The 7,976-nt window shown below is 31.0% G+C and overlaps 1 protein-coding gene across 1 annotated transcript in view; it reads left to right on the top strand.

Annotated features, from left to right (window-relative positions):
* Window positions 1–7,147: 7,147 nt before the first annotated feature.
* MARCH1 (membrane-associated ring finger (C3HC4) 1, E3 ubiquitin protein ligase) overlaps window positions 7,148–7,976 on the top strand; it is a 594,955-nt gene continuing 594,126 nt past the window's right edge. The window contains exon 1 of the mRNA XM_011983989.1: window positions 7,148–7,225. The gene's annotated coding sequence lies outside the window, so the exon portion shown is untranslated. The remainder of the gene's footprint in view (window positions 7,226–7,976) is intronic.

The raw sequence follows: 7,976 nt of genomic DNA, 5'->3' as shown, positions 1-7,976 counted from the left end.
TGTATGCCCATAAGATTTTTTGTAATCCTCAAAATCTAATGATTTTAATAGAATATTAAGTTCTGTCTTGGGGTTTACTGTTTTCCCAAGTACAAGTTGATGTTTTCCATATAAAAAGAATTTGTTTTTAGTTTCTGGAATATTTGACTGAAATATTTATTTAAAATATTATGTCTTTTCTGTTGTTTGTTTTTTTGTTAGTGACTTTTTGAGTGACTTCGATTATACTCATTTTGAGTTGTTTGTTCCTTTTTATCTTTTTGCTTAAACTTTCTTTTTCTGTACTTACAATTATGAGCACTAGTTGATGTTATCCATTTTCTATCATTAATAAAAATCACTTCACTGATTTCACTTATATGTTTTTAAATTTACCTCTGAATAGACTTATAACTATCAATGCTGATTTTTTTATTTGTTTTTTTGACATGGAGTCTTGCTCTGTCACCCAGGCTGGAGGGCAGTGGTGGATCTCATCTCACTGCAACCTCTACCTCCCAGGTTGAAGTGATTCTCCTGCCTCAGCCTCCTGAGTAGCTGAGATTACAGGTGCCCACCACCATGTCCACCTAGTTTTTGTATTTTTAGTAGAGATGGAGTTTCTCCACATTGGCCAGGCTAGTTTTGAACTCCTGGCCTCCAGTGATCCACCTGCCTCGGCCTCCCAAAGTGCTGGAGTTACAGATGTGAGCCACTGCGCCTGGCGTCAGTGTTGATTTTAAACATTTATTTACATTTTCATTCACATGTTATTGAATGTTTTATAATAATTATCTCACAATTATGCTATGGAATATGGATGGTTTTATTTTATATTCTTATTGATCTTTGTTCATTGGAAAGAGATTCAGGTTTAAGTCACTGAAATTTTGTTATGGAAATCAGAAATCTGTAACTCAATTATTTATGACAGCCTCAATGCTTACATGTTCTAGATTGAATTTTCTACATTAAAGGTTGATACATTTGATAGTCTTTTTACAGACAGCTGTTTCTCGTAATTTCAGTATTGAGAACGTACATTATATTTGGCAAGTGATATTGAAGACATTTGAGTACATTCTGAGAAACACTTTTGAAGTATTTGGTAAATTACTACTGTAAATATTTTACAGAACTTCAGTAAGTGTCATGCTAGATTTTAAAAAATCACTTAATGTTTTTAGTTCCTGATTGGCTGATTTCTCATTAATACATATTTTTATAAACTTTAGTAAATATCAATTGGGTGTTTTACATAGCTTCCTTTATACTCACCAAATTGAATGCATCATCCTGAAACTTGCTATGCGTACTGTGTCTATGGACAGAAGTTTTGGCATCACCTAGAAACTTAGTAGAAATGCAGAATTTACAGCCCAATTCAGATCGAATGAAGCCAAATCCACCTTTTAAAATGTTCCTAGATAACTTGTATTTCCATTAAAAAGGGATAAGCCTTGACCTAAAATAAGAAGAAAGTTATGTTTTATTATTACAAAAATGTATATTAAAGCAGAAATTATTCTATTGTTTATTTACTTATTTATTTATTTTATTTATTTATTTTTTTAAGATTGTGTCTCACTCTATCACCCAGGCTGGAACGCAGTGGTGCGAGCTTGGCTCACTGCAACCTCTGCCATCCAGCTTCAAGTGATTCTCCTGTCTCAGACTCCCAAGTAGCTGGGATTACAGGCATGTGCCACCATGCCTGGCTAATTTGTGTATTTTTAGTAGAGATGAGGTTTCACCCTGTTGGCCAGGCTGTTTTTGAACCCCTGACCTCAAGTGATCCACCCGCCTTGGCCTCCCAAAGTGCTGGCATTACAGGCGTGAGCCAGCATGCTCAGCCTATTCTATTATTTAAAAGAGACATTGATTTGGCATATTTATATGGATTTTAACTTTGTATAAAAGATGGTAATAACGGAATTCATAGTCAATTACGTCTTCTTAGTTTTGGCATTTTCTGCTTGGAATAAGTTAGCATCAATGTCAAGAGATCTAGCCCATTCTTGCTTTTATTTTTCCTAATAAATTTAAAGGGTATGCATACATACACACACTTTTGGTTCTCATGTATATTTTTCTCTACAACAGTGTTGAATGATAGCACTTTCTGGAAATGCTTTCTATGTATGGCATTCAGGATGATAGCTACTAGCCACATGTGACTGAGTACTTGTAATTATTAAGAAGTTGAGAATTTAAACTTTGATTTAATTTTAACTACTTAAATTTAAATTTACATGTGACTAGGGGCTACTGTAATAGACAACAAAACTCTTGTAACAGAGACTAGAGACTATGGCCTGCTTTTATATGGCCCTTGAGCTAACAATGATTTTTCTGTTTTTAAAGGATTGTAAACACACACACACAAGCACACACTTGTGCACATAAACACATGCAAATGAAAAAGAATATTGAGTGCAATGGAGTGGCCCACAAATCCTAAAATAGTTTTTTGCCCTCTATGAAAAAGTTTGCAGACTCCTGTCCTAAAATGTTAATTTTATTTAGTACAGCATGCATAGTTAGGAAATAAATTTAAAAGCAGATATTTTGGAAAGTATGCTATTTTCTAGCATTCTAGAATTTATACATTTATTATGACGATGGGTTACTATTAAGAAATTTGTAAACATTTTACATGACAGTTTTGAGATTTTGGAGATATGAAGGCCTTAATTTAACTTTCCCATTAACTATTGATAATGCTTTATTTCATGTTTATGGTTGATAAATTATCAATATCATCTAAAGTTTGATGAAGTAAAGATACATTATTTAGATTTTAAACCTTACAAGAAAAGATCAGTGATAGCCAAAGAAAGTTTTTCTCTATTTTAAAGTATTCGTAATTAGAGATGGGAGAGCAAATTTTCAAATGTGGAATTCCTTAGAATTCTCTTTTATGTACCTTCTACTGAAATCTTTTGCTTTCTGTGTATATCTGTGGAAACTATGGCATCTTCCAAATCTTAGAATTATTTTATTCCTAGATTTTGAATTTTAAGAATCCATAAAAATTGTATCTTATTGTTTCATCTCCTGGAAAATTTTCTCAGAAATATTTATTTTAAGGTATTGAAAATTTTGAGTTATTAAATTCACAATATTTATAATTTGTTATGCCAAACTTACTCCATGAACTGTATCCAAAATAATTTGAATAACATTTAGCATTTCTTTTATTGAAAATGACTTGACTCATTTCTGCAATGTCTCTTCAGTTTTGTATATAGTTTCTTAAATGATGTGTCATATTACTTGATGCCAATGTTTGTAGTCTGAATAAATATTCTTTCACAATATTATCAAGTTTTACTATGGTCTCTGCCAAATGCAGAAAATTTCCATTATCACTCTCATAAACTTTCTTGGATGATCTTCTGAACACATTTGCCTTGCCAAAATCAAAATTATGTATATTATATATTCAACAACAACATGCCATATCTTCATTTAGTCTCTATTCTTCAACAAAAGTAGTTACTGATTTTTCCAAATTAGATTTTCATTATAAATATCTAACACTGTGATTGCTGTCCCGTTTATTTTATTCACGTTTCCTCATTGCTCATGACTGATTATTGTCCATTCTAAAGTAATGGTTGATGCTTTTTATCCCTGAAGAAATTGAAAAGAAATATGAGACCCTTTGCATGTAGAAACCAGTACATATGAGTTTTTTTATCTAAAAAATATCAGAATAAAATAACTACCCTCAAACTTCCTTCTTGCTCTGTCTTTCGTAAATTTAAACTTTCTTATGTAAGTTGCAAAATTTTCAGCAAAAGTGGCTCATTGCTGAATATTTAAAAATATGTCCACCTTCTGAGATTGTAAGGGAACGCATTTCATTTGATGATTCTTCAGAATTTGTTTTTGTCTGCTAGATTTTCTTGAAGGTCAGTAGTTGTTGACATGGCAGTGGGAGATAATTTCATGTGCCGTTCCATCAGTGACGATTTGTACTATATTCTGCTAAAGTTAATAGCTCTGAAGTCTTTTCCTTTTCCTTTTTTTTTTTTTTGGTAATTCACTCTGAATTCTCCAAAATTTTTGCAATGTTCCAAACGTTTTATTGTGTGTGTGTAGTTTACCATTTTTTTGTCTCAATACTATTTATCATAATAAAATAAGCTGTTTCAATAATTATCTTCTGACAGTTTCATTGTAAATCTCATTGCACTTATAGTACTTAGGAAAAATAGCAAAATATAACATAATAACACATAATACTTTTATACTGGGAAAAAGCAAATTTTAGCACAGCATTTAATTTTATACTGATTAAATTTCTGCACTAAATATTATCAATTCCTGTCATTTAAAGAATGGATCATTATATAAAAATCGTTAAGCCTTCATTAATACTTAGTTTTGAATTATTAATGGGTAATTGCTAATTGCATTTATGTAATTTGTATCATACTGGAAGCATCTTTTACTTAAACAGGGAACTCAGAAAAACCTTGATGTTACAATAAACAATAAGAAAATAATGTGAATTGCAATAAAAATATATTAAATATAACCAGTGCATTAAGTTCAATGAGAGATGTTTTTATTTTTATGACTATATATACATATATGTGTACATACATATAACAACAGATTGGTTGATTGGTTAATCATTTGATTTATTGATATATGGATAGATAAATTGACTGCCAGGTAGATAAACATATTTTTTGAAGCTCAGCTACTTGTTCAGAAGCCAAGGTTATCATATATGTTATTAAATCAACACTGGTTTTCGATTCACAAATATTTAGTTTACCAACTTGTCCCTCCTTTATAAGCCCCAGCGGAATAATGTATAATGACCCTATTATAATGGAATGCTTTATCCCCTCTACTGGAAAGTTTGTTTTAATAAATATGCAAGTCTCGTACTTTGGGGTTAAACAGTTATGGTTTTTATATAAAAATTAAAATGATGTTTAAAATGAGTGGGTCACCCTGAGAAGTGTTATGCTCGATTTGAATAACCAAAGCAGTCCAGTAGTTCACTTTTTACTTACATTCTTGTTCTTTCCAAAAGAATATGCAATGAGTCAAGGGAGATTGTGTTGAAAGATAAATCTCATGTCTAATGGTTATGCACCATCTGTTGCTTAAATTTTGACATCCCCCCTACCCCTCCCTGAATAATTTATTTCTGGGATAGATGTACCTATACAATTATTTATTAGATTTTTCTCATGATTCACCTAAGTCATTCATACAAAGAGGTTTGTGGCGCCTATCTCACCAAATGCCCAAATATGTAAGAATGCCAGTGCTGACCACAGTTTAGAGGTCCCTCCTTTCCCCATATACATAAGTATGCATCTTTTTTTCCTCTTTATCTCTCCTTCCCTCTCTCTTTTCCTTTCTTTCTCTCTTTCTTTATTGTCTTTCATGCCATATTACACAAAAGGACGTAAATGTTAGAAAGGTACCTATGTAGAGAGAAAGCATCAAGTTATTAAGCTTTCAAAAGGCCATGTGGGGAGTCTAAAATCATGAAGCAGTAGAATACATAATCCTAATCTCTTTCATCCAACCAATGACAACATAATGTTTGGAGTTTGTTGTTCCTGTTTGTTTTCATTATGCTAATGCACCCAATGATATTTCATAATACTTTGTATTTGGAACTTGGATTTTAATATATAAATTTCATTAAACTATGTAATATGTAAAAATAAAATCCATTGCAATAGAGAATGCTCCAAGTTATTCAGCTTAAATAAGCAAAACTGCAGGTAGCCACAGTTAAAGCTGGAAGACAGTGGCCTCTCCATCCTGAGCCAAGGAAATATATCATTCTTTAATTTGTCAAATTTATTTGCAATTGTTTAATGGGTATTTGATTGGTAATATCTTATTTTCAGAATTTGAAAATGCATAATTTGTTCAAAAATTATAATACAGAATTTATTAAAAAACAGTGGAAATGGAAATAATAACAATGACCCATTTAAAAAATTGAGTTGATAATCATCTAAAAATTAATGGAAATTTTTAAGGTTCTATGCAATGTATTCTTTTCTTGTAGAAATATTTTGTTGTTTTTGTTGTTTCTCTAACTGATCTGATTTTTAATGTGTTGTATACAGTTTGAATTTAGTTTTCTTACCTTATGTGGTTACTTTGTGTTCCCAGTGTCAGCAGTTGACTTTTATATATCAACTTATTAATTCTATAAGCAAGCTCATTTTAAATAACTATTATATAATTTCTGCTTTAATGCTATGTACATTGACTTCATAAACAGATACAACTCTGATATGAAAATGTCATTTTTCTCTGCAACTACAATGCTACTGTATACATTCTTTGAAAAAATGATCAATAATATCCCCTATTACTTTAGTTTGTTAAGATACCTTCTTGTGATCATCCTACATACAAAAAAAAGAATATAGAGAGATTATAAGATATTGATGCCAGCTCATTATACACACAATTGTATCCTTAGCCCTTTCAACTAAACAAAGGCAATTTAGTATTGTAGCCACATATGTCTTCTATTGGAGTGGATCCTAAAACAAGAGATAAAATAGTTGGCGTTGTTTTATACAGATGGATAATAGAGGTAGTGAAGTACATGACTTGCGGATATTTCCCCCGATGTGCTGCTTAGATTTCATAAGGATCCAAAAGTGAAACTGTTGCTGATCCTTCAATCACCGCATCCTTTTATTCATCCTCATTATGTTCAAAACATTGAGGCAAATTCAGACTGTATTTTATCAAACAACTGGATCAAGTTGAAACCAGATATTCTAGTTTGACTTTTAAAATTTTGCCTCTGTCTTTGGAGAGGTTCCTGAGTGTCTTACATTGTTTGGCAGCACATAAACGGCACAAACAACCCTTCTTATCTTATGCCAGAAGAGATTATTTTGAAATTCTCTATTAGAAAATAAAACTTCAGTTTATTTCTTATTATGAAGTATGTAGATATTTTGTAACCATATAGAAATCTATATAAATTCTTTCACATGATCTGAATATTGGCAGAAATGAAATTAAGAACAGTATTATATTTTAAAGACTACTTATATAGGCCCCAAATTTGTACAACATTTGTGTGATCTTTCCATTAAAAAACCATAGTTTCCTTATGGTTATTTTTAAGCTTGGCCTTAACATTAATTTTTGTTTTCAGGAAATGTACCCCAAAAGAACTCTGAGAGAATATACTCAACTATCCTGCTGTGATTAAACAAGACTGCTGTATTTTGTAAGTTCATCTATTTTTATCTTTATTCTTTAAATAAAGAACACTTTCTGCTGCAGAAAATCCCTTTTCTCATTTGGAATTAGAGTCTAATTTTGTTTTAATGGAAGGCTTAATTGATTTTATTTTTTTCAAACTTTGCTTTATCTTAGTTTTATTCAGTTTCAATGAATAATGAAAAGACATTTCTTTTTTAGATTAATTCTGTTTCCTTGTATCTATTGGGTAATATTTTAATGGCTTGTGATACGAATCTTATCATTTGGTAAAAGGGCAGTGCTATCAGTAATGCTGACTTGACCTTGGCAAATATATTGGTAATTTTAGTACCTCCATTTCAGTGAACAAATACATTTGGTTTTACCAGGCTTTATGAAAGTAGCTAAATACTGCCCATCTTTAGGATACAGAGTAATTTTATCTTGTTACTAATACTTAGATTATACATTCAAGGATTATCATATTCATCATGATGAGATATGCACTATATGATTTCGATGTATTAGGATATAACTTTTTTTTGCACTATATGATTTAGATGGATTGGAATATAACACTTATTTATTTCGCATGACCCAGAGCAACCAAAGGCTATTGTGTAGAAAATCATGAATGACATTAAATTGAATGTTTCCTAAACGTTCAAATTTATAATCCTTCTCAGTATCTCAAAGTTGAAATTTTGCTATTTCAGTTTCTGAAACACAATATAAAGCAAATAGATTTTCCCCTGCTTTAAAAACTGCCTTCTGAT

This window comes from Mandrillus leucophaeus, unplaced genomic scaffold (assembly GCF_000951045.1).
Source record: "Mandrillus leucophaeus isolate KB7577 unplaced genomic scaffold, Mleu.le_1.0 Scaffold259, whole genome shotgun sequence".
NCBI lineage: Eukaryota > Metazoa > Chordata > Mammalia > Primates > Cercopithecidae > Mandrillus > Mandrillus leucophaeus.
The sequence above is the reverse complement of the archived record's forward strand: the minus strand, read 5'-3'. Positions and strand labels throughout refer to the sequence as shown.